Raw genomic sequence first — 25,658 nt, 5'->3', positions numbered from 1 at the left:
GCACTGGGCTGGTACATAATTATTCAGTAAATGATATTATTTTTCTCTAGTTCCATTAATAAAGGATATGTAGAGCTAGCTAGAAAGAATGAAATGGAAAAGCCATGCATGCCTGTGTCAGACCCTGATGGGTCCTTATGTAGCTTGTGGGTTTGATTTGTGTAAAAGGAGGAGGGGAGCTGGAGAGATGGCCAGCTTGCAAAGCCTACAGGCATATGTTCAACTCCCAGCACCTACATAAAGCCAGACAAGAAGTGGGGCAAGGTTCTGACATGCATTTGCAGCCTCAAGATGTGCATGCAAATAAATAAAAAAGTGTTTAAAATAAAAGTGCAAGAGGAAAGCCCTCACCCCTATGTATTACTATTGCTACTTCTTTCTCTCTCTTTCTCTCTCGTCTCATTAAAAGCTAGCCTTGTTGGTTCAGCCAGTGCTGTGCTAGGTAGCCCTCTGTTATGATCATGGTTGTGGGAGGATGTAGGCGGATGAGACAGTAAGGACCCAGTTGATAAATTAGGTCCCAGGATGTAATTACCCAGCTGACCTAAGTAATTGAACCATATTCATTGATTGTGACCTGATAAAAACCTGGTATTACATATCTATTATCCACTGATCAGCTATCTTAATGACTTCTGTCAATCATTTTTTTGTCTTTCTGCCTTGTTGATATATTTTAAAAAAGTAGTCTTTAAAGGTCCATAGACTTATTTCTGGAAAGGACCACTGAGATTACTTAATAGCATTTTTCTAGACCCAGACAGATTGGTATCTTGCCAAAGATCTTACAGCTAGTTATTTCCAAGAGACCATATAGACCCTGGGCTCAGTTGGAGGGCTCACCTTTTCTATAGATTTAAACAATTAGAATACAGAAATTCTGTGAAGATCTTGGAAAATGATAGATAAAGAGGTTAATATTTTAATCTGCATTCTTTTCAAATATTAAACATTGACGGGGTCTCATAGGCAATCATCTTCTGTATTGTTTATTACATGGTGTTTCTTCCACATTCGCTCCTTGGTAACATTTACCAGTGTGATGAGAGAGGGGCTGGCATGTCTGATTCAGGGCGTACTGTGTAGGTGATCCACTGGGACAGGCGTGCAAGACGCTCTGTGTGCTGAGCCATGGCTGCCTTTATGTGAGAGGCGTGACTGAAGTGGAGGAAAGTAAGAAGTTCCAAGAAACCAGGCTGGGCTGATGAGCAGCTTTTCTAACATGTCAGGCTCTCCCCCTGCCCTCCCAGTTCTTGTGAATTGCTCAGAGAGCTGGGCGAAGGAGGGAAGATGGCAAAATCATTGCCTCTTTTAGCATAATCAAAAAAGTGCAAGGAATGAAGAAACTTACATTAAAAAAAAATACATATTATTGTGTATTTAAAAAAAATTTTAATTTATTTTTATTTGAGAGTGACAGATACAGAGAGAAAGACAGATAGAGGGAGAGAGAGAGAATGGGCACGCCAGGGCTTCCAGCCTCTGCAAACGAACTCCAGACGTGTGCACCCCCTTGTGCATCTGGCTAACGTGGGACCTGGGGAACCGAGCCTCGAACTGGGGTCCTTAGGCTTCACAGGCACGCGCTTAACCGCTAAGCCATCTCTCCAGCCCTTATTGTGTATTTATTTGCAAGCAGAGAGACCGAGAAAAAGAGAGAAGGGGATGGGTATACAAGGTCCTCTGCCATTGCAAAATGAACTTTAGATGTATGTGCCATTTTGTGCTTCTGGCTTTACGTAAGTAATGGGGAATCAAACCCTAGCTGTTAGGCTTTTCACACAAGTGGCTTTAACCATTAAGCAATCTCTCCAGCCCCAAAGTTGTATGTTTTAAGTGAACACCAACCTCTTTCTCATAATCTTTGTGTTAACAGTATCTGTTATGGGCACATACTCCAGGCATCTCTCTGGGTGCTTTATGTGTATTAATTCATGTAACTTTCACAAGGGTTCTGCAAAGTATTTATTATAATCTCCACTTTACATACAAGAAAACTGACCCAGGAAATTTAGAAGCATGCCCGAGGTCATCCTGCTAGTGTATGCCAGACCTTTGTAGCTCTGTGGACAGTTCTTGTTAGAGAGTATGTTTCTCTCTCTCTTTCTGTGTGTGTGTATGTGAAATGAACTTGCTCATGAAATGATTAGCATTTTTATGTTTAAGGCTCAAAGGTTTGTCAATTTTTTAAAATTTATTTGAGAGAGAGATATATAGAAAGAGGAAGAGAGAGAGAGAGAGAGAGAGAGAGAGAATGGGCATGCCAGGGCCTTCATGAAGCCACTGTAAATGAACTCCAGATGCATGTGCTACCTTGTGCATCCAGCTTATGTGGGTCCTGGGGAATTGAACCTGGGTCCTTTGGCTTCACAGGTAGATGGCTTAACTGCTAAGCCATGTCTCCAGCTCAAGTTCCTCAATTTTATATTCTGAACTTTTCTTTTCCAAGGGCTCACTTTGTCTACAGGGCCATGAGATCACCATATGATCGTACTAAAAGCAATAGAATGAATTTTTTTTGGTATGACTTATGGAAGTTATTGCCAGGTAGTTGCATACGACATTCATCCTGGAGACATGTCTCAAAATTCCCAAATGCTGTTGTGGTCTAAATGGCCACTCTCTTCAATCGCTTATGTTTCCCTAAGTTTGGAGTGATTACTTGTCGGTCTTCCCTCACCACAGAGACGCTGCTGAGCCTCATTCTTTTCCTTGAACACCCTCTCCTCACCTCGATGCCACCTTTGTCTGCCCTTGATCTCGACTTACCATCCTCCACGACCTTCACTCAGCCCAGCTCGCCTGATTCTTCGCTTCCTCCACTCTGCGCTCCTGTCCCCAGCTCCCATTCCTCACTGACTGCCTTACGAGCCTCAGCACCAAACTCATTGCCAAGTAAAGTATCGTCCTCATTGGTGACACCTCCGCTGAAGTCACACTGTGACTCTGCACTTGCCAGCTTCATTTTTATTGTGTCACGTTAATTTTCTTCTAGTTTTTTTTTGTTTGTTGTGTGTGTGTGTGTGTGTGTGTGTGTGTGTGTGTGTGGTGTGATAGCTACATATCGTGTGTGCCCCATGGCAGGGTGTGCTCTCCTGCAGTGCAGTGGCTGGAGGAGAATGTTGGGCGTCCCATTCCATCACTCTTGTACCCATTCTCATTTGACTTGGAGTCTCTTACTGATCTTGGAGCTTGCCTTTTATAATAATAATAATAATAACTATCATTATTGCAAGCTCCATTGATTCGCAAGTCTCTGTTTCCCCCTGGGACTGAGGTTTGGACAAGAGTGGCTGTGTTATGTTACGTGGGTGCTGGGGATTGAACTTGAGCAGTCTCTCGCGTCTCCCCAGGCCCGCACAGGAAGTGCTCCTGACTGTGGCACCATTCCCTCAGGTACTCTTGTTTGATTTTAGTGAATATTTTTAAAGTTGGCATATGAAGTGGTGGATTTCATTATGGCATTGTCATACATACGTCATCATATTTATATTCTATTCATTCTATTCTAATTTGCTCCTCCCCTCTCTTCTCCCCAGTACAGCTCGGCTTCGTTCTCTTCTCCCCCCCAAACAGCCCACCCTTCTGCAGCACGTCACAGGCACCCCACTGTCCTCTGCTCTGCGTCTCTCTTCTCTTAGGATTTCTTCTTCCCATCGTACGATCTCTTTTCTACTTTAATCTCTCTCTCTCTCTCTCACACACACACACACACACACACACACACACACACACACACAATTTAATTTAGGTTCCGCATGTGAGAGAAAATGCACTATTTCCTTGCACACCCTGACCTCACCTTGTTGCTCTCCTCTCCTGTCTGCCTTGATCTCTAGTTACCATTCTCCATGACGGTCCCGGAAACATACCGTGAGAAAAAATGCAGTGTTTTTCTTCATAGTTTGGCTTATTTTAACATAATGATCTCCAGTTCCATCCATTTTCTTACACATGCCATGATTTTATTTTTATTTATAGCTGTGTGTATATGTTTCATTCCCTTTACTCATTCACCTGTTGATGGACATCTGGGTTGGTTCCAAGTCTTGGTTCTTGTGTATCAGATTAATTTTCTATATGTAGAAAATAATGTTTGTATTAAATTTTTCTAAGATATATATATGTATATATATCTTAGAATATATATATAAATAAATACATTCCTGATAGAGGCATTCAGGATACAAAGGGAGATCATGTATTCAGTCAGTATAGTTCAATTCATGACTTAGTCAACCTCTGTGCAGACAGCAGCTTTTGAATGCTACCCACAAAGATTCATCAGCTGACAGATGCCTCTTTGGCTCCAGAGTAAGAGTATGGTAAGAAAATATCTGAAAAATCTGAAGATCTCCATTCAAAACCTTTTGTGACCACCTCAGATAATAGTCTTAATAACCCCCCCTGCAAATACATGGCATAGATAGTCACAGAGAGCAAGACTCTCAGAGCAGGGGAGTACTGGCCCAACCGAGAAGGACAATGGAACAATACCTACAGGTTGCTTTATGTTAACTCACTTTCCTGTCATTTGTCAAGAACTTCTGAAATCCGTGGTCTCAACTAGAAACAGCTGCTTTGTTCACAGAGCAAGAACAAGCAAATATGACATGAGCTTTTAATTCTATCATTAATTTATTCGATGAATCAAGGTGCTGGTGACCACCTACGATGGTTACATGTATCTGGTACAGCTCAGCCACATGACAGCTGAGGTCCCTTTAATGAAGGACCATACAAAACAGTTCGAGTGAATGCGTTCTTTGCCTGTGGTAAGAGTTGTGTGTGTTATCCTGAGGCATACGTGTGGCAGTATAAACTAGTAGAAAACCTCCAAAATTATATTTTCCACTGGACAATAAGGAAACTACAGAATGTTTTTTGTCTCATCATTTTTCTGGGCCTACTTTCTTCACATGGTGAGAGAGAGGAGTGAACTACATCAACTCATAAAACTGAATTGTGGCTGGGCGTGGTGGTGCATATCTTTAATCCCAGCAGGGAAGGCAGAGAGGTAGGAGGATCACTGTGAGTTCGAGGCCACCCTGAGACTACATAGTGAATTCCAGGTCAGTCTGGGCTAGAGCGAGACCCTACCTCAAAAAAACAAGATCAAAAAAACAAACAAAAACTCAATTGTGGGCTGGAGAGATGGATTAGTGGTTAAGGCACTTGCCTGTGAAGTCTAAGAATCCAGGTTTGATTCCCTAGTATCCACATAAGCCAGATGCACAAGGTGACCCATGCATATAGAGTTCGTTTGAAGTGGCTGGAGGCCCTGGCAAGCCCATTCTCCCTATCTGCTTACTTCTCTCTCAAGTAAATAAATAAATAAATAAATAAATAAATAAATAAATAAATAAAGTATTTAAAAAACCACAGAAGGCACATACCTTCCCAACATTTGTACAAAGCATCACAATAGGTTGAAGCACTTTAAACAAACTTGATCACCCAAAACTGGATGGTGGCTGTCATTTTGCAGAAGTCTCCCAAATAATTCACTACGTAGTTCCCTTTAGCCAGGAGTAGGGAATATGAGACCCTGGACAAATGGATGAACTTGCTTTTCTCTAGCTAATGGTATGAACATTTCATATGCTTGGAGATGCTAAATCACAACATGGCCTTAAAAATCTTAGTGGCATTACCAAAAGAAGAGATGGAAAGAGGCATAGTCCTCATTGATCTAGTTTACTCTCTCATTTTAGTTTTATCCTCCCTCCATTCTCTATCTCTTTCTATGAAATGACTGATATAAATATTTGAAATATATAAAGCATAACACCAATGATTTCTTATGATGAAGGTGATGTATGTTCATTGTGAAATATTTAAAAAACAACACCAGAAAAGTTGGCAGAATGAAACCAATCACCCCAGTTCCAACAGATAATTGCTGTGAACATTTTGGTAATTCCTTCTAGCATTTTTCTCTGCAACTTTAAATGGATGGAAGCATAGTGTTTATCCTGCTGCTTCTTGATTTAACACCACAACACAAGCATAAGTAAGGAATTTTATATGTTATTAAAAACTCTTGGTAAACATAATTTTTAAGCTATTTAGCATTCTGTCATAACTCTGTAGCATAATTTACTTAACCACCATCTTACTGTCAGCCATTTAATTACTTTCAATTTTTCATTGTTATAAATGATGCTGCAGTAGAGGTTTTGGTGTATAAAGCTTTTTTTGTCTATATTTTCTATTATTCCCTTAGGATAAATTCCCAGAAATTGAATTACAGGGTCAAAGTCATGAACATTTTTAAGGTTCTTGATCCACAGTGCCAACTGGCATTTCCAAACTGGTTTGAGTTCATTGACATCCCCATGTGGATGCCTCCTGTTTCTCTCTGTCCTTGCATGCTCCTAGTTAAAACTAAAAAACAACTCTTTACAATTTGGCTGTCGAAAATTATATGCCAGTGCTGTGCTGACCAGTGCTAAACAATTCTTCCATGTTTTCTCACTGCCTATAGTTTCTCTTTTGTGATATTTCTGCACCTGTCTGCAGTGTATTTCAAATCCTTTGTTATATTTATGGGCACAGCTCTACGCCATCAATCCATAAAGCAGATACGTGCAAACTCTCCTCCTTTAAAACATGCCATATTAAGTTGTGGGTTTTTTGTTGTTCTTGGTGAATCTTTGTTTTCTATTAGTTCCTTGAAACCCAACTCTCAAATGTCAGCTATCATAATGTGCTTTCAAATATCTGCAGACAAAATATATAGAATTAAGTTTTATAGGTAGCCTTTTAGGTACCTATTAAATGATGTGAGGTATGTTCATGTATAGTTTTTTAGTTTTATAATTAGTTGATAGGGATAGAATAATTTTCTCACATTACTCATTTGGCATTAGTTCATAATAATTAAGCAAATATTTATTTTTATTTATTTGCAAGTAGAAAGATGCATAGATACGCAGAGAGAGAGAAGGAGAGAGAGGGAGAGAATGGGCGTACCAGGGCCTCTGGTCACTGCAAACAAACTCCAGGTGCACATGCCACTTTACACATCTGTCTTATGTGGGTTCCGGGGAGTCCAGCCTGGGTCATTAGGCTTTGCAAGCAAGTGCCTTAACCATTGAGCCATTTCTCCAGCCCTAAGCAAAGATTTTAATGAAAGTTAATTCCCAATGCTTTGGAATATTTCTTCTCATCTTTTACACCCCCAAGGGGGTTATTTGACTTGAAATAAAAGTGCCTTATCATATTCCTTTCACTTGAAATCACAATATGAAGATTTTTCTCTTAGATTGTTCTGGAAGTATTGTTTTCAATGATTCTTGTGTCCTGTGTCACCATTCCCCAGCGCTGGAGCAGCAAGGACACCCACTACTTCCATGGGTGGCCACCCGATTAGAAATCAGCCTGGGTACAGGCACCATGAATATTTTATTGATAACACGGGTGAAATAGTGTATTTGTTATTTCAAAATATGACTCTTTAAATGCAATTCAGAAGCAGCTCAAAACAACTTAATCAAACTTATTTATCCAAAGTCACTTAGATGTGGGCCAAGTGCTAGCCATCCATCAATAATGACCAAGACAGTTTGTTTTTTCTTTTGATTTTTCAAGGTAGGGTCCCACTCTATCCCAGGAGGCTGACCTTGTAGTCTCAGGGTACCCTTGAGCTCACGGAGCTCTTCCTCCTACCTCTGCCTTCCAAGTGCTGGGATTAAAGGTGTGAGCCTCCACGCCCAGCTCTTAAGACAGTTTTTGAATGTTGAACAGCCCAGACTCAATAATTCTCAAGGAGAAAAGGAGAGATTTTGGTCACATCATAATAACTCGAGTACGACTCCAGGTCCTTTTCCCTCCTCCAAACGTTGTCTACTCTCAATTCATGAATGAGAATGAGAACGCCGGATACTCTTGATTCATGAATGAGGTTGAGAACGTTGTATACTCGAGCTTCATGAATGAAAATGTGTTTTCAGAGGGTAAGGTGCATTAGACTTTAAAATGACAGCCATCCAGCATCTTCCTGAAGGGCTGGTTAGGAACCTCCACACCCCCACAGTCTTCAAGAGAACTATATGACATATATTGGCCATAATTGGCATTTGGGACTCTTGTTGGGAGAATGGATCCATCATATCCCCTTTTGTTTATTTTTATTGAAGAGAGAGTGAGAATTGGCATGCCAGGGCCTCAGCCACTGCAATCGAACTCAAGACACTTGTCTAGTGGGCATGTCCGACCTTGTGCTTGCCTCACCTTTGTGCTCCTGGCTTACCTGGGATCTGGAGAGTAGAACATGGGTCCTTAGGCTTTGCAGGCAAGTGCCCTAACTGCTAAGCCATCTCTCCAGCCCTCCCATGAAGACTTTGAGAGTGCTTGGGATTTGTGGGAGTTCTGTTTTGGACCAGTGCCTCCGTCACTTGTGCAGAGCTGGGAGGAATATGGCAATTATTGGAAATGTGAGGAGAGGCCCATGGGCATAGGTACCAATGCAACTCTCAGCGCCTGGGAAGCTGAGCCTTCTCTGGACTTTTGGGTCACTTAGGGAGGCTCTCTGACCCCATCCCCCACACAGGGAAGAGGAAGCTGCCCAGTGTGATATTTCATCATAAGAACTTGAAGTCGTTTCCAAAAATCATATTCTTTTTTTAAAATTTTTTATTTATTTATTTGAGAGCGACAGACACTGAGAGAAAGACAGGTAGAGGGAAAGAGAGAGAATGGGCGCGCCAGGGCTTCCAGCCACTGCAAATGAACTCCAGACGCGTGCGCCCCCTCGTGCATCTGGCTAACGTGGGTCCTGGGGAACTGAGCCTCGAACCGGGGTCCTTAGGCTTCACAGGCAAGCGCTTAACCGCTAAGCCATCTCTCCAGCCCCCAAAATCATATTCTTTACAAAGGGAACAGGGCCAGGGAAACGAGAGGACACTGACATATTAGCATAAAATACAAATCAGAGCTGGGCCGCTGGGAGATGGGCTTGCGATCCCCCCCCACCCCCGCCATTACAATGAAAGACCTTTTCCGAGGGTCCATTCACAGACCTAACCTTGGTTCTTTGGGACAGTTGTGTTTAGCCTATGACATTTCATTTCTATTCATTTCAACAATTATTTGTCCATGGCCACAAGCTGTTTCATTGGATTTGAATGGAGCCACTATCATTTGTTACATGTAAGCTCTTGAGCGAGTCCAACATGCTGCCTGGTATAAAATAACTGCTAGGTTAATGTCACTATAACATCCGTTTTATTTGACCATTTGCTTCTGGAGGGCACGGATTGCCCTGTGTTGATACTTTTGACAGTTGAGACAAGCAGTATGCACTGTATAGAAGGAGAGCTGTTGAATCTGGTTTCTTTAATAGTTTCGCTTCTCAGCCCCCTTTGGCTCCTGGTAGAGGTGATGGTGTTGGAAGGAAGGTGTGGCTGGCTGCTGCCTGCTAAGACCCACAGTTCACTATCTGGGGCTAAATAGAGAATTCAATTTTGCATTTGTCAGTCTGCCACTTTTCTTAAACCAGAACCATTGTACATTTTGCAAACTGCACCTTTTTTTCCTTAGAAAGATTGTGTGGCTTGTCTGTAGAGCAGGTGAGAACATGTAGGTTTAGAATTACTAAGAAGACTGTCAAATACCATGAGGTTAAGAATAAAATTCCTGGGCTGGAGAGATGGCTTAGCGGTTAAGCGCTTGCCTGTGAAGCCTAAGGACTCCCGTTCGAGGCTCGGTTCCCCAGGTCCCACGTTAGCCAGATGCACAGGGGGGTGCACGCGTCTGGAGTTCGTTTGCAGTGGCTGGAAACCCTGGCTCGCCCATTCTCTCTCTCTCCCTCTATCTGTCTGTCACTCTCAAATAAATAAATTAAAAAAATGAACAAAAAATATTAAAAAAAAGTCCTGCTATTCCTGCTTTTTTAAAAAAAAAGAATAAAATTTCTGGGACTGGAAGGATGGCTTAGCAGATAGGGCACTCGTCTGCGAAGCCAAAGGACCCAGGTTCGATTCCCAGGACCCATGTAAGCCAGATGCACAAGGTGGTGTATGTATCTGGAGTTCATTTGCAGCAGCTGAATGCCCTGGCATGCCCATTCTCTCTCTCTATCTGCCTCTGTCTCTCAAATAAATGAAATGAAAATAAACTTAAAGAAAACTCATTTGTGTTGTCAAGTAAGCTTTAAAAAAAGAATAAAACTCCAAACTGGCAGTGCAGTAGCATGAACTTCATTGCATGCATAATACACCTATAGAAAGGCACTAAGTGATGTCTTGGAATGGCCAGTATTAGTTGAAATGTAATTCAGAGCCGACTGCAATTTTCCCAGGGCTTAGTGAAATTACAAGCTGGTCAGGACCTTGATGGAAGGAAGGGAGGGCACTGATGTGGGAGGCTGTGAGGAGTATGCCCTTCCTTCTTGACTAGGAATCACAGTGCCATCAGAAGAAAATGCCAGTGTTGGCAGAAAACACAGATTTGCATATTATTCACATGTATTTACATATTAAGTTCAGGAGGCTCTATCTTCAAGTATGTCGTATAAATAGTGTGATCTGCTGCCACTGTGTTCCAGCCCAGTGTCCAGGACATTGCACAGATGAAGTACACACCCCAGTGGACGAAAGACGGCGACCAGCTGAGGTTGGCTGTGTCATGGGTAATGCTGACAGGGAGCAGGGCTTCCCTGGCATGGCTGGCAAGAAGAGGCACTGGTGCCAAGGGCTGCCGAGGAAGCCTGATTGGGCCCATGGGGCTCAGATTATCTGGAATTTGCAGCTTCATAGTAGATGGATTGAAAGGCTTGCCTTCTGCCAAAGTGGAAAGTCTGCATGGCGGAGCCCGCATGGCACTGCCCTTCCTTAAATCCTCACTAAGCTGGGCAGGAGTCACCCAGCACTGCCTGCAGACCAGATATTCAGCACCCATCCATCCTGCTTTTGAGCTCAGAGACCCAAGTGCGTCAGCTGATGCAGCAATGAGGCAAGGGATGATGTGGGGGAGGGGGATACAGTCTTAGGGTATCCACCAGCCATCATAAAGCATTCTCTTTCCCCAGTAAACATGCACACTGGGTAGAGCTAGCTCGGAAAATATGAATGCATAGCCAGTTCCCTTGGCTTCATCCTCTAACCATATTGCTGTCCCAATCCTCTCCTAAATGGTCGTTCTCGAACTGATGCTGGCGATAGGAATCACCACCAGTAGAATCAGACTTCGCAGGATGTAAAAGCCAAAAGGGTCCAAGAAAATGGGCAAGACAGCACTTTGGCGAGGGGTGGTGATGCACTCGTGGTGGTAAGAAGACGCGAGACAGCCACGGAGGTGGAGTCCTCATGCCTCACCAGACTTCAGTCACCTTTGACGTTTACCAAGTCCACAGTTCATGAGGACAGACTTCGAGGTACCCCCGGATCGAAGCAGTAAACACTGGGGAAAATGGGTCTCAAGATGGTGAGACGGTGGACTGAATTCAGCAACAGAAGGAATCTTTAGAGGAGATGGCAGAGAGGACACTCCAAATTATGAGGTCCAAATGGACTCAGAGACCTTAGGTCTGGACCCCTTCATTACTGGGTAGAGCCTGGGTAGGAAGAAAGGAACTAGAAGGAGCCAAGTGAGGAGCAGGGATTGGAGTTAAGGCAAATTTCCATCTTTGTAGTAAATGACTGTAGAGCAATCGGTGATGCAGGGCCAGCCAGCCATGGGGTCAACACCCCCCACGCTCCTCAGCAAGAGCTGGTGGGCAGCAGGGCTCAATCCCTCCAGCACAGGATGGATTAGGACAGAAGGGCTGCTGCAGTCCCCACTGAGTGGAGGGTCTCACATACAGACGTGGTGTCGCTTTACTTAACGACCAAGTCTCCTCGCTGGGTAACAGCTATTGACTTTGCCCATCTGATCACTCATTTCTGGGGGTCACTGCTGGCTGGGTATTTTAGCTTCCTGGATGCAGAACTACTTCTTTTGGACATTTGAATGAAAGCCAGGTATATGCCAGTTTTACCAGTGCAAAAATCAGTCCTTAGTGTTATCCTGTAAGAGCTTTGAGGGTGAGAACACAATTTAGAAGAAGAAAAAAAGAATGGTTTGGCGTGTCTTGAGGAACAGAATTTTTATTGCTGGTCACATGCTGATCTCACGTGTCAGCCTCTTGCTTCATGTCTAGGCACGTCACTTAACCTCTTGCTCTTGGTTTTCCCATTTACAAAATGGGTGTTTAATACATGCATGCCTCGCAGAGGTTTTGTGTGAGAATTAATTAGGCAAAGGTTATAAAGTAGTTGGAACATGAAGCACTAAATGTTATTAAGTTAGGTAATTATACTGCACTTACCTAAAACTCCCTCAGCAGACTTGGATACAAAAGCATTTTTTTAATACCCTATCCATGACTTAATAGGTAGATGGCAATTTCTTTGTGTGTTGTGCCTAGAGATATTTTATATGTATTAATTGGGGGATTAAGTCACATTGATTATCTCTTTTTACACACTATCTTCCACTTATTTATTACTGTTAGTATAATTATTATTTTGCTTTTTCTCCACTACCAATCCAGTTATTTCATTGTTTATTTGCTCAACTAACTTGTGTGTGTTCCTGGGGATTAACTCTATGGCCTCCTTATACCTGCCAGGAAGGTGCTTTGCTACTGAGCTGTGTCCCTAGCCCACAGCTGACTTGTAATTGGGACAATGGATCCAATAGGCTTGAGAAATGGATAAAGGTGGAGTGGACACTCTTTCAGCCTGGGGCTTATGGCCACTAAGATAGCCATTGTTGCCATACTTTAAAATTTTTATTTATTTATTTATTTATTTGACAGACAAAGATGGAGAGAGATAGAATGGGCATGCTAGGGCCCCCCGTCACTGCAGCACACGAACTCCAGACACATGTGCCCCCTTGTGCATCTGGCTAACGTGAGTCCTGGGGAATTGAACCTGGGTCCTTTGGCTTTGCAGGCAAATGCCTTAACTGCTGAGTCATCCCTCCAGCCCTGTTGCCATAGTTTTGATGACATGATACAATTTCCAATTTCCTTCATGGTTCAGAAGGACAGTCCTAGGTACAAGGAATGCCTGGCTGCAAGATAAACTTCAGAAATTAATGCCTACTAGATACTGGCCCACAGGAGAAGTTATTAAGCCCTCTTTTCTTTCTCAGTTTGCTCCACGGAAATAAAACCTATGAGATCCGTAACTGCTCAGCCTTCCTTCCTCAGATTCCATACTTGCTACTTGCCCCAGAAGAGTGGGAAAATGTAAATAAGATGAAATATTGTCCAAAGTGCTCTGCGACCAGGTCACTTGGACTAAGAATTAATTCATCCATTTAGATTTATCTATTTATTATTTACTTGTCTCTTCTCATTCATACTATCTTTTGATTATTTTTATAAGAATTCTACTGAATTTTGTGCCTTTTCATCCCACCCCAAAATAGGTTTTTTCTTTTTTTTTTTTTTTTCATTTTTAGTTGTGAGGATAGAGACAACATTCTTCTTCTATGAGGTTTTCAAATACTTAATTATAAAGCTATTTTTTGAAAAATCAGTGATGGTCTGCTTTATGTATTTTATTGAACTATATGTGCAATTATAATGTAAATGTACTTTTAGTGCATTATTTGCCAGTGAATTATTTAAAAGTCATATTCCATTCAAATTTTACAAACTGCCATTTTTTGTTTTTTTCTGTATCCTTGAATTTTTTTTTTTTTTTGGAAATCCTTTCTTCTTGCATTTGTGATTATTTTCCAGCTTGATACTTAATCTGTTTGTCTGTGGTAACCTTGGAGGGGAAATCTCGGTTGGCAATCACGGCATAAACGTTGGTGACAGCCGGTTTCATGTTCCAGCCTTCCCATGTAGCAGTCATGTAATCGAGGGTGGCTTACATTTAGTTTATGCATCTCTTCAGTGGGCTAATGGCCTGGGGGTCGTGTAAAGATGATGCAAATTACTGCAATGACCACTTGGAACGTGCACATCCATCATGAATGCTGCATAAGGCTTAATAGTGAGGAAGCTGGATAGATGGTTGAGATTGGAGAGATGGCTCAGCAGTTAAGGTGCTTGCTAGCAAAGCCTGATGACCCATGTTCAATTCCCCATAGCCCAGGTAAGCCAGATGCATTCGTCTGGAGTTCATTTGCAGTGGCTGGAGACCCTGCCATGCCCATTCTTCCTTCCACCCCTCTCTGCTTGAAAATAAAAAAAAAAAATCTATTTTATTTAAAAACAAAGAGTGAGGACATGTTCTATGTCTCTGTTTTGCTGTGGTCATCCTCTAGAGGATTGGGTTGGAGGCCTGTGGTAGTGGAAGGACTGTGGACTGCCAGGGGAACCCGGCAGAGTGGTGGGGGATACCCGACCAGCCCTTGCTCTGCTATGGTCTTTCCCCTGCAAGTGGGAACTCCTGTCTCATTTCCACTTCAGCTTTGCACCTGGCCCTCCCCACTAGCTCAACAATACCCCCCCTGCTCAAAACCCATCACCCCAAACAATCGTTCCAGTCCACCAGTCTGTTCAGCCCCACAAGACCTTTGCCCAAAGCTATCTTACTTGTTAGCTCCTCTGCACCCCTGTTCAGAGCAGGTGGGGGCGTGGAGGAGCAGGTGATGTAGCCTGTGCTCTTCCTGGGGCACCCTCTCTGTAAACTTGTCTCTCTCTCTCTCTCTTTTTGGTTAAGATATATAGTTAGAAATGCATTTTGCATCGAACCTGAACATTCACCTGTCAAAATAAAACTGAAAACACCTTTACTCTTTTACAACTTGATAGGAACTGATTTATTCTATTCTGTTCCTTAAAAAAAAATTGCAAGCTATGACTGTTTTGAGATTTGTGTGTCCCAGGGATAGGATGAAAATCCACTGGCACCCTGCGCTTTTCTAATGAGGGCTAATGTAATTCCTGGCCACAAAGCAAGCTTTGGAAACAAATCTCTCCGAGATTCTGGCTATAGAAGCCTGGATTGGCTCTGTTTTCACGACTGCTCCCAAGTCATGAAACATTTGGGATCCACAACTCCCAACCAAGCCTTCATCTCTCATTTTCCATAATTGTGACTTGTCGTGGGTGAGTGGGAACGTGTAAGACTGAAATGAATCTCGGGTGTCCTGAGAGCATTGCACGACTCATTCACCCAGGACCCTTGGGAACAGAGCAGGTTCCCAAATCTTACCTCCAGCCCCTGTGCATCACCTGGTCGGAGCGCGGGCCTGGGTCCTGGCGGCGTGGGCCACGCTGGTGCGCGCTGTTCCGAGGACCCCGAGTCAGCCCTGCGCCCTCCGGCTCCCTGCTGTACCTTTGCCGGGGTCATTTCCTCCTGGACACAAATCCGCTTTGCCATGTGGATACGTTACACTCCCTGAAGTCCCTTTCTGAGGTTCTCATTTCAAAGCAAAGCCCAGACGGGCCATGGTGGCTCACAGCTTTGATCCCAGTGACAGAGGCGTCTTGAGCTGTAGAGTAAGCGGCAGGTCAGCCTGGGATAAAGTGACTCCCTCAGAAAGCAAACAAACCAAGCACTGAAGACAAAGAACAACTTTTCATTTTTTTTTCTTTTGGTTTTTTGAGGTAGGGTCTCACTTTACCCCAAGCTGAGCTGGAATTCACTACATAGTCTCAGGGTGGCCTCGAACTCATAGTGATCCTCCTACCTCTGCGACCCAAGTGCTGGGCATGCGCCATCACAAAGAAAAATGTTTAGAAAGGTTGCTTGAAATGAAACTTCCAGAAAAACAAAGCCACACCTGTGTTAAAGATCCTCCATGGCTGGTTGGTTAGAAACTTGTGATTGCACAGGCTTGGAATGTTGTACTCCTAGGCAAGTTTTCTTGGGTTATCTTTAAGTCTCCTCCCCTTGATAGCCATTCATTGCTGACTTCTGTGTGTGACCTAGCATACTTCCAATTGCCAGAAATGTATTAAGGGACCACCAGCTTCCATCTACCCGAAAGCTAAGGTTGTCCTCAGAGCACACCTAACGCCCACGAAAGAGCTCTCTTTGCTTTCTGTAACCTGCTTACCTGAGGTTCCCACCAATGTATTTGGAAAATGCCTTGACCTACAAAGTTTTTTTCTGTTCTTTTATAAAAAAAAATTTAAAAAAGATTTATTTATATTTATTTGAGTCAGTGAGGGAGAGAGAGAGAGAGAGAGAGAATGGGCACACCAGGGCCTCTAGCCGCTGCAAACAAACTCCAGATACATGCGCCAACATATGCATCTGGCTTATGTGGGACCTGGGGAATCGAACCTGGGTCCTTAAGCTTTGCAGGCATGCACCTTAACCGCTAAGCCATCTCTCCAGCCCTTTTTCTGTTCTTTTGGCTTTAAAAGTTCATGTAACTACTTCGATCTTGGAACATATTATTGAGGGTGATGTGAGGCCATGTCTGGGTCACTCATATTGGGCGCAGAATAAACTATCTCTTATTTCCTTTGGGGTGAGAGCTGTGTTTCACATCGGTACTCTGCAGATTCCTGAAGTAAAATATAAGCCTATGTAAGCCTTCCTTGAAATGCTGTTGTGTTTGGTACTTCTCAGATCCCACTGCTCTCAGCGCTGGATGAGTGAAGTGAGTTCAGGATGTGGGTTATAGACAAGCAAGAAGTCCCTGTGGGGAGAGAGTGTTTGCATGGAAGAGGGTGGGGAAGAAAGAAACGTGATGGGCCTCACATTGGGGGGTCGCTTGAGGGATTTCTAAAGTCACCTAGCTGGCAGGAAGTTGTTCTAGGAATGCACATTTCAGTCCTCAGTTTAGAGGTGGTTGTCTTCCATGGACTACCTTCATGCCATTTGGATGCAACCTAGGTTCACACTTTGGGCCTCCCGGCTCTTCCGCAGCTCAGTACTTATATTTTATAATTTATGGGATTTTTTAAAAATAGCTATAGGCACATCTGGGTATTGATATCAAAGGCATAGATTTTATTGTCTAATTGTTTTCCTATCATTGACTTCTCCTTTACCCACCTTTTGGTATATGGGGAAATTGTAATACAAGTTTAAAAATTTTAGGGGCTGGAGAGATGGTTAAGTGGTTATACTTGCCTGCAAAGCCAAAAGACCCAGGTTTGATTCTCCAGGACCTATATAAGCCAGATGCACAAGGTGGCACATGCGTCTGCAGTTCACTTGCAGTGGCTGAAGGCTCTGGCGTGCCCATTCTCTGTCTCTCAAATAAATAAAAAAAGTTTAAAAAATTAAAAAATTCAATTTGTGTGTGTGGGTGTGGTTTTGTGACATACACATGTGTGTGCTCACATGAGGAGAACATGGTCTTCTTCTATCACTCTCCCACCTTCTTTTCCGGAGAAGGGGTCACTCGCTGAACTTGGAGCTGCTGCATTTTGTCAGACTAGGTGATGACTAGTGAGTCCTTGGATTCTCCTGTTTCCACCTCCTTTAGCACTCGGGTCACAGGCATGTGCTAACACACTGCCTTTTTACGTGCGTGCTGGGGATCGAACTCACGTCCCCGTGCTTGGACAGAATGTGCTTTTACCCACAGAGCCATCCCCCCAGTCCCTCAGCAAAATTTTAATCTCCCACCTTCTCCACATCTGTGTTCTGCTCCTCTTGAATTTCAGACTGGTTATCTGCTTCTCCTGCTCTTCAGCAAGCCTCTCATGGCCTGGTTATCTTCTATGTGAACAGCTAGAAGAGGAGTGACTTCCCTTCTTTTACCTTTTAGTCAAAGTCACAAATTCTCGCCAAGATAAGTGAGACATAAATCAGCACCTTGTGCACTTTAGGCAAGCGCTCTATCATTGAGCCACATCACCAAGTCCTGTGATTTCATTTTCTTGTTAAGTCAAGCTAGAAACAGAAAGAGATGCCTTCCATATGACAAAGGAAACCTACAAAAATCCCGCATGCGTTGTATAGGAAGTGAAGGACTGAATATTTGATCCCTAGGATTAAGACTAGGACAAGAGTACCCCATATTATTACTTCTATGAACACATGTATGAGAGGTTATTACCAGCATTATAAAACAAGGAAAAGATGTGACAGGAAAAGAAAAACAATATGCCAAAAAATGCTACTAAGGGCTGGAGAGATGGCTTAGCCGTTAAGGCATTTGCCAAAGGATCGCGGTTCAATTCTTCAGGACCCATGTAAGCCAGATACAAAAAGGGGCGCATGCATCTGGAGTTCATTGTAGTGGTGAAGGTCCTGGTGTGCCTATTCTCTCTCTCTCTCTCTCTTTTACTTTCTCTCAAATAAAATATTAAAAATAAATGCAGCTAAGATAAAGTGGTTAGTTTACTAAGGTAATAAGATGTAAGATCAGTATACAAAAATTATTATTTATATATTACTTACTATCAATGATCACTTAGAAATTGAAACTAAAAACAACACCAAAGTATATCTTAGGGGGCTGGATAGATGGCTTAGCGGTTTAGTGCTTGCCTGTGAAGCCTAAGGACCCTGGTTCGAGGCTCAATTTCCCAGGACCCACGTTAGTCAGATACACAAGGGGCCACACACGTCTGGAATTTGTCTTCAGTGGCTGGAGGCCCTGTCATGCCCATTCTCTCTATTTCTCTCTATCTGCCTCTTTCCCTTTGTCTGTTGCTGTCAAATAAATAAATAAAAATAGAATTGAAGACAAGCTTATAGAGAGAAAAGAAAAGAAGTCAATGCCAAGCATGGTAGTGCACATATTTAAAAAACAATGTATGTATGTATATCTTAGGGATATAGTTCATGCAATATCTGACTCAATATTAAGAATGTTTATTTTTTCTCAAGTATTTACATACATTCAAAAGAAGCTTAGTCAAAATTCTAGTAGGCTTAATATACCCAAAAAAGCAAAAAAAAAAAAAAAAAATCAGGACAGAAGAAGGAAGCTTCAGGGCTCGCAGTAATTACAAGATTTACTACAAAGTAGCAGTGATTAAGAGAACCTGTTATGGCATGAGCAGAGATGTAGGGATCAATCTGACTAAAGATTCACACGTATGTATACATACCTGTACACACACATCCATACATGCCATCAGCTAGTTATAATAACGGTGACAAAGTAACAGAGAAAATCTTTTCAACAAATAAAACTGGGAAAATAGTACATCCATGTACATCAACACACACACACACACACATATACACATAAACCTTGGTACATACCTTGGATTATAAAGTGAAATGATTCATTTTGATAATCATTACCATGAATTCAGAAACTGTAAATCTTTTAGGAAGAAATAAGAGAAAATCTTCATGCTACTCATATGGGGAAGATTTGTCCAAAGATACAAAGAACATGAAGCATAAATATAACTGATAAATTGGACTTCATGAAAATACAACTTCTGTTCTTTGAATATCATTGTTAAGGAAATGATAGTGGCCAAGTGGGAGAGAAGTTTGGAAAATGTACATCCCATACAAAGGACTTCATATCCTTATATTGAGAACATAGCAAGCATCTCAATAAAATAGACACTGAATAATGGAGGGAAGACATGTGCAGACACTTTGCCAGTGAGATACAGATAGTAAATGACCTCTTGAGAAGCTTTTCTTTATCATTAGTTGGAGGGAAATTTGAATCCAAACTACAATGGATATCACTATGTACCAAGTAATGTTGTTAAAAAAAAATTAAAAGGAAGAATAAGAGGGAGAAGGGAGGGAAGGAAGGAAGGAAGGGAGCAGGAGAGAAGAGGAAAGAAGGGAAGATCAGAGAGAGAGGAAAGAAGGGGAGAAGGAGGGAGAAAGAGAGAAAAGACAGTATATTGTGAAGAGGACCAGTTGGTAAGAACCTTGATAAGAATATGCAAGGACTATTGGTGAGAATTCAAAATGTTATAGTCACTTTGCAAAGGTCTGGCAATCTCTTATGAAGGAATGCCAAAATCAATAGCCAGTACTTTCTCCAATAATCCTAGCAGTCGCTCTCCTAGGCAGACTCCTAGGAGAAATAAAAACACGCATCCACGTTATGAACTATATGAGAGAGTCATGGCAGCTTTATTCAAGATCACTGAAAGTGGAAAGACCTGAAATATTCATTGATAGTGAGCCAGTAAACACAATGTGCTACATCTGTACAAATGAATATTGCTCAAAAATGAAAAGGTTGAAGTTCTGAAACATACATCATAGAGGAATATAAAGGGCCATTATGCCAAGTGATGGAGCTTAGATGCAAAAGACTGCACACTGTAATTTCCACCCACAGAACATTCTAGAAGAGGCCAAATAGTACAGGCAAAAATGGGATCAGTGGTTGCCAATGGCTGCAGAGAGGTAATGGATTAATTATACAGAGCACAGGGGAGCTTTGGAGGGGAGAGAATGGTTCTCTATCTTAATTATGATGGTGGTTACATCCTGCATACTTTTATCAAAAACTTATAGAAGTATGAACCTAAAAGGGTGAATTTTAATGTATGCAAATTACACTTCACAAAACTGGACCTAAAAAAAAAGGATTTTGTTATTAGTTGAAATTTGCATGCTGATATATGCACTAATGAATAATTTATTTGTCAGTTCCATTTAGTAATAGCAAACCTCCATATTTGCATAGCACCTTTCAATTTGTAAACCACTTTCTTATTATCTCACGGAAGTCACACAACCCATGATAGAGGCAGTATGCTCATGTTTTAGAGATGAGCCTCTTCCCTGAGATTTAGGGCAGATAAGTGACGTGCTGGAGGTCACAGAGTAAAACTTGATCAAATCCAGAGTTTTCCCACTATTTCTCAAGGAAGGGGAGAAAAAAAGAGTGTAGATGTGGGCTTGGGGTGTTGCATAGTGGTGGAGCGCTTGCTGAATGGTTGAAATTTGTTTTAATTTATTGACTTTTTTTTTTTTCTGAGGCAGGATCTTGCTCTAGCCGAGGCTGACCTGGACTTAGTCACAGGCTGGCCTTGAAATCACAGTGATCCTCGAACCCCAGGAAAGTTTGCTCACATAGACCTCCTCACCCGGGACTCCAGTTCTGCTGAGGGACTTCTGTGGGTTATTGGCATTCACTGTGGGGACCTTAGTCTCTGCAGGGGTGGGGAGCGAGGTGTCTCAGGCTAGTGGACTGCTGTTTTCTGCCCTGTTAGCTGTGGATTCCTGCATCGGCACCTTGTATTTCTGTTCTGGTCCAAAACAATTCTAGAGAGTTCCCTCATGCCCCACTCAGCCTTCCACTGAATTCAATTCCTTTCCTCTAAAGCCAAGATCTCCTGGGCAAATTGTCCTGATGAACCTGAGAACATCTTTCCCTTGACTTGATGTTGAGGTCTTCACTGTGTCCTCTTCCTCTTGGCAACCACGTTCATGCCACAGGTACCTAAGCAATCTACGTTGTTTGTTGGCTATCTCCCAGAAAGTTAGGTAAAAACAAGAGTCATGCTGACTGTGGGTGAGGAGGACGGTGGCAGGGTGGGGTGCTGGTGGGGGAGAGGGAAAGCACCTGGTGTCAGGGAGAATGGCTGCCTGGTGAGGTCCAGGGTCAAGGGTTAGCAGGGTCTGCATTTAAACGCTGCAGAGATGAGATGGAATCTCGGCTTCTTTCTGTCAAGTTGAGCCACTACATCTCTGGGTAGATTCATGAGGGAAGAGGGGAACAGGAGAGAATATGAGAAAGTCTCTCTTTCTCTCTCTCTCTCTCTCTGTGTGTGTGTGTGTGAGAGAGAGAGAGAGAGAGAGGGAAAGAGAAAGAGATTGAGAGACAAAAAGAGTGACTGAGAGAGAGATATTGAGAGAGAGAATGACAGAGAGAGAGAGAGAGAGAGGGAGAGAGAGAGAGAGAGAGGGGGGTTCCAGGGGGAGGTTCAGTATCAAGTCCAGGGCCCCACATGTGTTAGGCAAATACATTACTTCTGAGCTAATCTTCCCTGACTCCATGTCAGGTTTTAAAAAAATATTTGTATTTTATATACTTATTTTATTTAAGACAGGGACAGGGGAAGAGTCAGAGAGAATGGGCACAGCAGGGCCTCTAGCCACTGCAAAAAAACTGCAGATACATGTGCCACCTTGTGCATCTGGCTTATGTGGGTACTGGGGAATCGAACCTGGGTCCTTGGGCTTCACATGCAAGCACCTTAACTGCTAAGCAATCTCTCCAGCCCTCAATGTCAGGTTTTAAAGGTAGAAAAATGTAACATGGCAAGAAGGAGGGAAACCTGATCCTGTTGGGAATATATTGGTGTGGAATAGAAGAAGCCAAAGGAAATGTGGTGGTGGGTAAAGACCAGCGCATTGTGTCAGGTGGGAAGGAGGAGTTGGAGGTGGTATCAGGTTTGATTTAGATATGAAAATGAATTAGAGCAAGGGGTGGGGTGCAGTGGCTCACACCCCTAATCCCAGCACGTGGGAAGCTGAGCCAGGAAGACCTGGAGTGCAAGACTGGTCTGGTCTACATAGCGAGCCCTATCTCAATACATAAACACACGGATGAATGAGGGAATGAAAAGTTAAGAATGACAAGGGCACATGAAAATGCTTCAGACCTGTTAGCCTTGAGGTGAGGCACAAAAATAGGCATATGGACAAAATAGAAACTAGGCCTTTCTTTAGGAGTTAAGAATAAATAGGATTTAAATGATATTTTATTTATTTATAAAGAGAGAGAGAAGAGAGACAGACAGAGAGAGAATGGTCAAGCCAGGGCTTCCTGCCACTGCAAATGAACTGATACACATGCCGCTTTATTCTTCTGGCTTTATGTGGGTACTGGGGAATTGAACTAGAGTCGTTAGGCTCTGCAGACATGTGCCTTAACCGCTAAGCCATCTCCTCAGCCCTGAATAAATAGAATTTGAGTCGCTGGTTCAGTTGAGAGAGAGAAAGTGGAGAGGACCATGGGTAAATCCCAGGTAGAAATGTAGTCCCTGGAGTTTCCAGCCGGCCAGAGAAAGAGTGGTCCAGAAATGGAATAAAGGACCTTTAGGACAAGGAGACCAGGAAACACAAAGGCTGAACAGAGGTAGAGATGGTAAGTTGCAGAGGAAAGGGTTCATCCATCTTGCCACACACAGCCAAGAAAATTAGAGGAGCAGATAAAAAGAAGTCACAACTGGAGTTATTCAAACATTTTCTGAGAGTGATTCAGATTATTGTGGTTTTGGTAAAATGAGACGTCTGACGTGAAAGTATCATGGAAGAGGAAATCTTATTCAATTTTTATTTGTTCATTTGAGAGAGACAGACAGAGAGAAAGAGGCAGATAGAGAGAGAATGGGCACGCCAGGGCCTCCAGCCACTGCAAATGAACTCCAGACACGTGCGCCAACTTGTGCATCTGGCTAACATGGGTTCTGGGGAATCGAGCCTCGAACCAGGGTCCTTAGGTTTCACAGGCAAGTGCTTAACCACTAAGCCATCTCTCCAGCTCATGGAAGGGGAAATATTTAGATGTAGAGAGCACAGATGTAGGCCAGACCCATGGTGAGCAATGAGCAGAGAGAACAGGACAGGAGAGGCACAATGCAAATGAGATTTTCTTTTTGCACATGCATACATGCATACGCATGCACACACACACACACACACACACACACACACACACACACACAGTCAACCTTGTGTCTGCGTCACCAGCCAAAGTGAAACAAGAGAATTTGAACTAAATGGTATGTGCAGTTGTTGCTTGGCTGAGTGGAAGCCAGAGACAGGGAGGAAGGAAGGAATGGAAAGTGCACACCAGGACGGAGAAGAAAGAGCCCGGTTGAGGCAGCAGCGCCCGGGCCGGCGTGCTTAGGCTCATGTCAGCGCAGGGAAGAGGTCATGTTGAGAAGAAAACTGCTTCTGCATATATTCCAATCGGACCCACTTCAGTGCATGTTCCTTCCTAAGCTTTGGTTTCTAATCATTGTAAGATTGGGGTCTTCCCTTCTCAACAGTGGTGTTGTTTATTTATTTAGTTTGCCAGTGGGAAGGAATTTTCATTGCTGAAATCTGAAATAATTCAGCCCCATTGGCTTCCTGAACTGCCCTTGAAGACGTCTAGCTTCTGCTCACCGTGGAGTCGAGCGTAGATGGGATGTACCGGGAGAAGGGGCCGTTCCTTCCGCCACCGGGCCCCCAGCTCCTGTCCCTGTCCCGCGTGAAGTCTCAGCGCCTTAGCTGAGGACCAGCTCCTCCTTGGCAGACCCGTGCAGTGCCATGTCACTCCCCTTCCCACGAGCTGGCTGCTGGCCGTGCCACACCCTCTGACATCACGCTGGGCCATTGAGGGAACCCTCTCTTCGGCTGTCATGGCTCAAGTCAGTTCCTTGCCTTGCGCCCCACGTTTCCTGGCAGGGTGCAAAGTCTCAGGGTGCGAGTCCAGAACATGCTGCCTCTGTTTTGGCCTTCAGAGCCCATTCTCCTTTAACACTTCTCCAACTTTCTGCCAGTCCCTCTGCCCCCTGTGTTGTGGGGTGGCCCATGCTCGTGGCAGAGCTGAGGCTGCACTCTGCCCACACCTGAGCTCTTGCCACGTCTATGTGACTAGCGTTGGATTCATTTGACTGGGCAGGACTTGTGGGTGCCTGGATTTGTTAGTCGGGTTTTCTGCTCTCCAAGGTCTGACGGAAATGAGAAAATGGCATGTCCCGATGGCTTTGGGTCTGACAGCAGAGGTTTCTGTCCAGGGATTCTGGAATGTCCAGTGATGAGGTCTGGGAGGGAATGAGGAGTTAGCTGCACTTGTCCTTAGCAAGGCATGGAGAAGCAGGCATGGCTGGTGCCAGCCTACTCTGCCCCCCATCATTTCTTTGGTGGACATGGTAATTCAGGCTTGATGTGCACCCTATGGGTGTCAATGGTGTCAAAATGCTACATTTGGGGACAGCACACTGCTTGCTTTTAGAAAACAAAATAAGATGTGGAGTGAGTGGCCAACCATTATACCATTACCCTGTCATGATGGATTAACATTTTCTCCTCTTATATTAATTTGAATTTATTTTGATTATATTAGGAAAAGTATAACTATTATATATGTAATATATATTATAGATATATCATTATATTAAGAAATATAACTATCATATATTTCCTTGACATTCCACTTTCATATTTTTAAACAATATTTTTATTTATTTATTTGCAAGCATAGAGAGACAACGAGAAGAGAGAGAGAATGGGCAAACCAGGGCCTCCAGCCACTGCAAACAAACTCCAGATGCGTGCGCCACTTCATGCATCTGGCTTTTCTTGGGTCCTGGGGAATCAAACCTGGGTCCTTTGGCTTTGCAGGCAAGTGCTTTAATCACTGAGCCATCTCTCTGGCCTCCCACTTACTTTCACATTTTTATGTTGCCATATTGCTTTCTTTTGCCCTTTGGGTAAAAATGGCCCCAAAAGTCAGTTTTGCATGGACCAGATTCCAGCCCAGTCATGAGAAGAACCAGAGGAAATGAGGACTCCAGTCACCTGCTTGATGTTTTAGCAAGAGAAAGTCCAATTCACTGGCCGACCACATTTTTCTGAGAGAAATTCTCCCTTTCTTTGAATTTTATTTTGTACTCGTTCTGGTAGCTGCTTCATATATTTTGTCTCCCTACCTTGATGTTTCTCTTTCTCCACTTTCTGGCTCTGCTCTGACGGACTGGCTCTGTTCTTTGTGGCAGGTTGTGCCAGCATGGCTGCTCTCAGTGTGGCCACCATGCCACACGGTGAGGCGAGACCACAGGGTGGTTTCTATGACATTCACTCTGGCCC

General features: G+C 43.3%; 1 protein-coding gene across 5 annotated transcripts in view; it reads left to right on the top strand.

The window, feature by feature from the left end:
* The window catches only part of Grin2b (glutamate ionotropic receptor NMDA type subunit 2B), a 632,026-nt gene that overhangs the window by 202,326 nt on the left and 404,042 nt on the right, over nt 1-25,658 (top strand). The window contains exon 3 of one of the 5 annotated variants that reach the window (XM_045139701.1): nt 2,686-2,895. The exons of the other annotated variants lie outside the window; for them this stretch is intronic. The gene's annotated coding sequence lies outside the window, so the exon portion shown is untranslated. The remainder of the gene's footprint in view (nt 1-2,685; nt 2,896-25,658) is intronic. 5 annotated transcript variants of the gene reach the window in all.

The sequence above is a fragment of the Jaculus jaculus genome, chromosome 23 (genome assembly GCF_020740685.1).
Source record: "Jaculus jaculus isolate mJacJac1 chromosome 23, mJacJac1.mat.Y.cur, whole genome shotgun sequence".
NCBI lineage: Eukaryota > Metazoa > Chordata > Mammalia > Rodentia > Dipodidae > Jaculus > Jaculus jaculus.
The sequence above is the reverse complement of the archived record's forward strand: the minus strand, read 5'-3'. Positions and strand labels throughout refer to the sequence as shown.